This window comes from Mytilus edulis, chromosome 4 (assembly GCF_963676685.1).
Source record: "Mytilus edulis chromosome 4, xbMytEdul2.2, whole genome shotgun sequence".
Taxonomy (NCBI): domain Eukaryota; kingdom Metazoa; phylum Mollusca; class Bivalvia; order Mytilida; family Mytilidae; genus Mytilus; species Mytilus edulis.
The window spans coordinates 59,716,724-59,724,768 of record NC_092347.1 but is presented as its reverse complement, the minus strand read 5'-3'; the positions used below and the strand labels follow the sequence as shown (position 1 = coordinate 59,724,768).

General features: G+C 30.9%; 1 long non-coding RNA gene across 1 annotated transcript; it reads right to left on the bottom strand.

Moving 5' to 3' along the window:
- Positions 1-326: 326 nt before the first annotated feature.
- Positions 327-2,232, bottom strand: LOC139518489 (uncharacterized). Its single transcript, XR_011663377.1, has 4 exons — positions 2,120-2,232; positions 1,775-1,967; positions 1,017-1,102; positions 327-532 (listed from the first exon to the last, which is right to left on the bottom strand). It is a non-coding gene; the product is annotated as an uncharacterized lncRNA (long non-coding RNA).
- Positions 2,233-8,045: the final 5,813 nt, after the last annotated feature.

Below are 8,045 nucleotides of genomic sequence, written 5' to 3'. Positions count from 1 at the left end.
AGGTTGGATTCCTAGGTTTGTTTTAATGCAATTTATGCATTATTGTTGAGAAACTGTACGATGCGTTGTTAACGTTTCAACTTTTTATTGTACAAGAAAAAAGAATAAACAGTGAAAAGGGTTTTTTGAATGTATATTTTTTTCTTCCAAAACTGCGAAAAATGATAATAAATCTTTTATACTGAAATTTGGATATTGATAACAAATCTTCAAACTTTGAATCATTGTGATATTGTCAACAAGTCACTCATTCGTATGAGACCAGGACATTAGTTATATTCGCCATGTTGACCTGGCGCAAAAAAAAATGTAACAGAAAGAATGATAGAGAGAGATCTTTTAATTAACAATTGTATAACATTATACATCAACAATTTTAAGGTACTGCCTTTACAAACAAGGCATTATCGTACAGACAATTTTATCTTTGTAATTCATTCTACGATGCTATAAGGTATTCTCAGATAATGTTAGGTATGCGACATTCTAGTATACATCTTTACCATGACTGTACAAAATCATGCTTGTAAGCCTACAATAAAAAAAGGATAACATTAGAAACATATCTGAAGTGAGTTGTATTAATAGTTTATAAATTGCTGTAAATTGTAAGTCAGTATTACATTTTTTTCTTGGTGAATGATGTTTTTATTGCCACTTTTAACTGACGTGTATAATTCAAACTTATAATACAATTTTTTTTACAAGAACGATTCTTCTGCAGTGAAAAGATAAAATGTGCCTATGGTTCTATGATAATACAATTTGAAATATATCTATAATCATAAGTAGCAATTAGGTCAAAAGAATTTCAGGATAATGTGGGAAAATGTGGTTCTTTTTCGTTTTGAAGAAAATGATATAAAATGCATATATTTTCATTTTTTGTTTATCACACCAATAAGGTCAAGCTTCAATTTATTACATTCCTATCCGAATTTTAAGTCTGATATTTGCCCTTCATTATGATTTTTATTCGAAACTGAATATATAAAAGCTGAATTAAATCAACTTACCTCATATGCTCATGAAAATGTTCTCTAACCAGCAATTCTGTTTCCGGTGAAGTTAAAGAGGTTTAAGAAGTATAATCCTCCGAGAACTAGAAAAATAGATAAGATAATCAATTTACTAATTGATATCCAATAGATGATAATGAGTATACATTCAATAATTATATTATTGGTAATAATTATAGATTATCGTTGATCATCTCAACGAGATTGATTTTCTCGCTTGAGCTGGAACAGCGAAAGTGAGAAAAGCAATCGAGTTGAGATGACCAATGATAATCTGTTTATCGCTATTTTACATATGACGACGTTGTCAATTTCATGTCAATTTCGTTAGCAACGCCACGTGGCCTTCTTAGTTTCTAGCGATAATTTTTCCATCTCAAGCGAGAAGCATGATATGAAGATTATCACAAAAAAACATCAAAAGAAAAATGCACAAAATAGCGATAATAATGATTATAAAAGTTACAAATCACGTAAACAAATTAAATTAAATAGATTGTTAGCTTTATACATTTGACAAAATATCCCATTAATAAAATATGTCCATGTATTCAAATATATATTTGTAATTTTAACAAGAGTAGTACATAAAATAAGAAAAAATACTATAAAATTGGCTTTATCGTATTCCTTTATCAACATAAACTTCGGCTATTCAAACCTTAAATATAAAAAAAATGGTTTACATTTATACGGAAATACTTGTGGTCTTTATCATTTGTATATGATTTAAAACCTGTGTTAATTGTACTCACGGTAGTTGAAGAGTTTAGCCTGTTTCAGACCCTGGTAACTATTGGCAGCATAGTTTGCATAAGGAGCTACCTGTCTTGGCTGTTGGTATCCATAGTTACCAGGTAAATAAGCACAGGAAACAAGTGCGATAATGCATGGAAGGATCAGACAAATGGCGACTTTTGTGTTCATTTTGAAGATTGACTCTCACGACTGAAATAATATAATTTAGAAAATATGTTAATCATTTTCAATAGTTTTATTATTAATAAAAAATTACAATAAAAAAGATCGTACTCACACGAAAGAAAATAAAAATAATATTTCAACAAAATACACGATACAAGAAACAATATTAAACATACCTAGAAAGATTAAAATTGAAAGTGAATGATACATTAGTTTTACATGTATTTATATGTAATATGTCACTTCCCTATTGAACCGAAGTGGTCAGACATTATGTTTTTAACCGAACACATTATAGGGTGTCGTCTGCACAGTAACATTACCGCATTTGAGTATTAAGTAGGTTGTTCTGTAATAACTACAAACTATGCCTCTAATAAAATATAAAATGTGTGAACAGTATAATAATATTATTAATGAAAGAGATTTTTAAGAAGGCTATACATTTTTTTTTAAATTTTCTCAACACTTTTTTTTATATATCAAACTTGTGTTATATTGAGATTTTTAAATGCAAAAGCTGTCAAATTTATACCTAAAACATAGTGGTCTTATTTTTAATAAAATAAAACAAATCTGTACTTCTTGACGATCTGTTGTGAGCTGCAATTTCATACATGACATACTTGGCACATATTCAGAACTTTTCTTTTAAATCAGTGTTACTGACGAACAAATAATTTTAGTGACCAACCAAATTCATATCTGTGTCAAATTATTTTTTATTTTAATTCATTTTAAAGTTTTGACATGTATTTTAAATAATTCGATTATAATGCAAATGTTTTGAAAAAGATACGGCCTAGCTTAACTATAAATTTCAGCAAGTACTATCATATATCTTAAAGACACTTAAATCAAGTATGTAATGCAAATTGACATTTTCCCCTTTGAATCGTCCGTCATTCGTTAAATAACAAAATATTTCGAAAAATCTTTTCAATTCAAAATTCCAAGATATAAATTTTCAAGTCTTAATATACAAGAAAAAACATCACATCTAAAAGTATTACAACATCCCTAAAAAAGCATTAGAAAATAAACTATTTAAAGAGTTCTAAATCGTGAATCTCTTTGATTTTTGATAACAGTGGACATTTTTTGACAGAAAAAGAACAGATTTTTATCACAAATATTATCTTTGTTAGCAATAATTATTTTGATTTAAACTAAAAACAAACATTTCCAAAAAGGGAATAATACCAACTCTGTGATAAGTGTTTCTGTACCGATATGAGTTTTATCAATTTAGGGGCATTATGTTTTTAGGTCTGTGTGTCCGTCCGGCGTCCGTCCGTCCGGCGTCCGTTCGTCCGCCCGCCCGTCTGTCCTTCAGGTTAAATTTTTGGTCTAGGTAGTTTTTGATGAAGTTGAAGTTCAATTAACTTGAAAAGTTGTACATACGTTTCCTATGATATGATCTTTCTCAATGTAATGCCGAAAGATAGTTCTGACCCCGATTTTATGGTCTTCTGAGCATAGAAAAAAATATTTCAGTGGGGCATCTGTTTAATATGAACACCGTCTTGTTTACATCTCTGAAATATCCCTTTTGATAAATTACGAAATTATAAGAAAAAAACGTTAGTTGACCTTAGATGAATTTGGCTCTTTTTAGGTCCAGTTGGCCATATAACTATATAAATGGTAAGATCTTAAAAGAGGGACGAAAGATACCAAAGGGACAGTCAAAAATATCTTAAATATCCTTGTCTTTCAAATTTTTGTATTTTAACGTGAAGTGTACAAAAAGCGCTTCGGCTGCTCGAAATCAATAAGATAAATAGTTGTTTTTATTTACTAGTGCTATCATTGGTTCGATACAATTGTTGGTGGACTATTGGTATCACCAAACCAGTAGTCAGTGATTTAGTCAGAGTTAACAGTTTGAAATACTAGTACTATAAATTTTCAAAATGTCATCACAGTGTTAAAGTAGTAATTGAGTTTTTTAGTGTGGGTAAGCATGATGAAGTTATCAGTTATCAATTGAAATTGGAGGTAGGACTAACTTTCAGTAATAATTACACTTTCCAGCTGACCTTTACTATTGTTCTTCTTTTTTGTTCTGTTCAGGTTAGGAGAGATTTGAGCGTTTATAAAATATTTCAGAATTGCACAAGACTATGTATGATGGTTTTTTAGTTAATCTATTGATGTGTACTGATTGACATACCAGTCTTGGAAGAAATGGTATATTAATGGCTAAATTTGCTTTGAATAATTCTAGTTCAAATAAGTATGACGTCGTGAAAGGCTATTTTTATTCTTTTGCCTTGATTACTGTAGTAGGGCGTCAAAGAAAAAAAAAGGTCAATTCTAACATATCTAACAGAACTGTAAGAATGATCTGTCATATAACTGTTTAATCCGTTTTAGGATATTAAGTTTTACTCTAAAAATACTCTAGTGGAGAACTGTCAGAACTATACGTTTTAAACTACTAATTGCCGAATAAGTTTTCCCAATAAAGTAGTTGAGGTACTGATTGAACAACAACAGTTGTATTTTAGTAGTTTCATTAAGTATGGAAAGCCAATATAAAAATTAAACACCAACAAAAAAAAAAAAGAAAAGAAAAGAAAAGTGAAAAGAGAAAAAACACTAAAGGACAATTCCAAACCTTGATGACTCGATAACTAATATGCCAGTAAAACTCTGATGTGAGAATGGTTACAAATAAATTAAATCTTGCAGACGGAGTCATACTTTCACAAAAAATCTATATTTTTGATTGAATTTAGAAAACGTTGACCAATTGATAACACCTACGTTTTTTTTTATTTTAATGTATAGTTGTCTCATTGGCAATCATAACACCTTGTATTTATGTTTTGATAACTTTACTCTTTCAATAATCCATAATATATAAGTTAACAGCAATGTTTTAATGAGGTAAATCACAACATAGCAGTCACAAAAAAAAGAAATCATATCACCCGACTTGGACACAATACTCTGACCCTGAAACAACCACTTGTTACACTAAATCCTTAATGAAATAATGTCCAATGCTTGGCAGAAAAGCAGTAAATACAATTTATTTGAAATCAAACCAATGACATCCTGTATTGCAGGTTGGTACGTTATCAAGAGTTTACAAAGAATTGAGAGCTGATAACATTCTACATATCACTGAAATACAAACACAACACTCTATATATTTACATTAAATACTTTTCTGGGTTTACCTTCATCATGAATGTTCAAACCCCTCAACTTAGAAAAGCAAGGACGTTAAACTACTTAATAATATGAAAGGCTGTATGTCAAAAGAACGTATAACCATTTCCACCTCAGGTCATATACCACTGATAGATTTGCAATCCGTTTCTTATTAGTTTGTCTAAATGTATAACTGGTAAATTTAACAAACATATGGTGCACTAAAGCAATGATTATTGAGCTGATGACACTTCTGGAAACTTGAATTTAATCTGATGCATTATCAACCCAGCAATAAAAAAACTACCGGTTACTCCTGTTTTTCCATAATGCTGCATTCTAAATACGTTGTAGACAATGTCTGATTTTGTTGGTATGTATAATGTCAATTGATTTTGATTCGTCTAAATTGTATATCTATACTTTGGATTTCAATATCTTGTTTATTGTTTATTTGGTAAATGCCTCCTATTGCTTATATCTTATGGAATCTGTTATGTAAACATTGAATTCTGAATTGTTATGTATTTAAGTCAAATATGGTATTGTTCAGTACTACTCTTATATGTCTTTGAATTTCTATCCATGAAATCAACACATGGAGCTGAGGCCGACAAGCACGGTCAGTTACTTGGGTTTAGATACAATTATCATTATAAGGCTTTATTTTTTCTTAAACAGTTTATCCATACAAGTCTTAAATAGATTTAGACAAACACCGACACACATATAAACTAACTATTTGATAACAACTGCCTGTTGAACCTGGTTCAATGACATGCAATACCTCCTGCTTAATGACAAAATTAACAAATATCGCTAAAATACTACGTTGCAGAAATACAGTACAAAAGAACATTCATAACAGATACACGCACAAACGAATGATATAGTAGTCGATACAACATTCAAACCGCAGAGCAACAACAAAAATATTCCATCAACGAATAACACCACAGGATATAAAAAAACAGTGGCGCGCTTACGTAAATAACATGCAATCTCAAACTATATACAATTATTTTAACAATATATGTCCAAACAATTATCATGACAAAGATGGTATGGAAAGGCAATTTTATAGTAATTTGGGCTACAAACGATAAGACATAACAGATTATCCAACCGAAAATTAACAGCAACATAAAATAATAATCCATGAATTTTGGATGTACAAAACACCGAGACAATACAAAAAGTAAATTCACAAAAAAACTGAGCTCCGAGGAAAATTCAAACGGAAAGTCCCTAATCAAATGGCAAAATAAAAATGTCAAACACATCAAACGAAGGGGTAACTAGTTATCAAAGGTACCAGGATTATAATTAAATACGCCAGACGCGCGTTTTGTCTACATAAGACTCAACAGTGACGCTCATATCAAAATATTTATAAAGCTGACATATTCCTGACTTGGTACAGGCATTTTCCTGTGAAGAAACACATTCAGTATAACATTCTTTTTCGGTAATATGGCAATGATGGTCTTGAAAGGCAATTTAATAATCATTTCGACAACAAATCATACTATATAACACATTATTCAACCGAAACACTGAATACATTTTTTAAAGGTCTTATTCCTAACGGAGTGTTTGTTTTTTCTCTAAAATCATCTTCATCTCTAGCTGTAGGTATTTGTTCTTGCGTAGTTTTTTCATTTTGGGACGATTTGGTATGTTGTTCTTTGTCAGTTTTCATCATTTCGGAAACATTTGTTTATTGAAGTGCTGTAACTTTTTTCTTGTTTCTTTGATGTTTTAAGATGCTTTGTACTGCAATATTGTAACATTGACTCTTGGTAAATGTTTTCATTTAGTTGCGTTCTGTGCTGCATACTGTATAAATGCAACATTGGCTTTTGGTCAATTTTTTCACTTCGTTGTGTTCTAATTGGCTAGAAATTGTATGACCTATTCTTATTCGTAACTAATATCGCTTATGTGCGCTGTCGTATAGACCTTTTTAGTTTTGGGTTTAATTCAATTTATTTCATTGGGAAACGTTTTTCTGCGTTGTAAATATTTAACAAGAAAAACTTTACGCACTAAACAGTTTTGTTCACAACATACAGTTAAAAAAGAATTGGGGAAATAACGAAATAATAGACAACTTTCGAGTTCGATGCATTTCCGTAAAAACTTTGGTTTTAGTGAAACATCATTCGTGCGTTTATAGGGGCATCGTCAGTTCCGTTCCAATATTGAGTGAGTGGTTGGAAAACTATGATGCATATTGCACGAATTATTCGGCAAATCAAAATCTCATAATTGACAAATCAGCACTGCTGTCATTAGGCAATTGTGATTAAGACTACAGAACACACTTTACTTCTAGTTGATCCTGCACAATGACGATCACTAAGACGCTTGATGAACGTTAATAGTGCAGGAATACATGTAATCCCCTATATCTGGTAAATTACCCTTCACTTTCATGAATGTGACCTACCGAATCAGACTATTTACCGGATTTTTTATCACATAAGCAACACGACGGGTGCCACATGTGGAGCAGGATATGCTTATCCTTCCAGAGCACCTGAGATCACCCCTAGTTTTTGGTGGGGTTCGTGTTGTTTATTTTTTTAATTTTCTATGTTGTGTCATGTGTAATTTTGTTTGTCTGTTTGTCTTTTTCATTTTTAGTCATGGTTTTGTCAGTTTATTTTCGATTTATGAGTTTGACTGTCCCTCTGGTATCTTTCGTCCCTCTTTTACGCCATAAAGGCGCGCATAATTGACGAATTTTATTTCCAGTGAAGGACAAACTCGAAAGTGATCTATACTTTTATACCGAAAACAATGGATTTCCATAGCAAGGCTTGAGACTTTTAATAATTGTAATATTATCATCAAGTCACTTATTTGCATTAAACGAGGAGGTTAATTTTTTTCGTAAGCTTGACCTGCCAAACGAAAAATGTAACAAAAAGG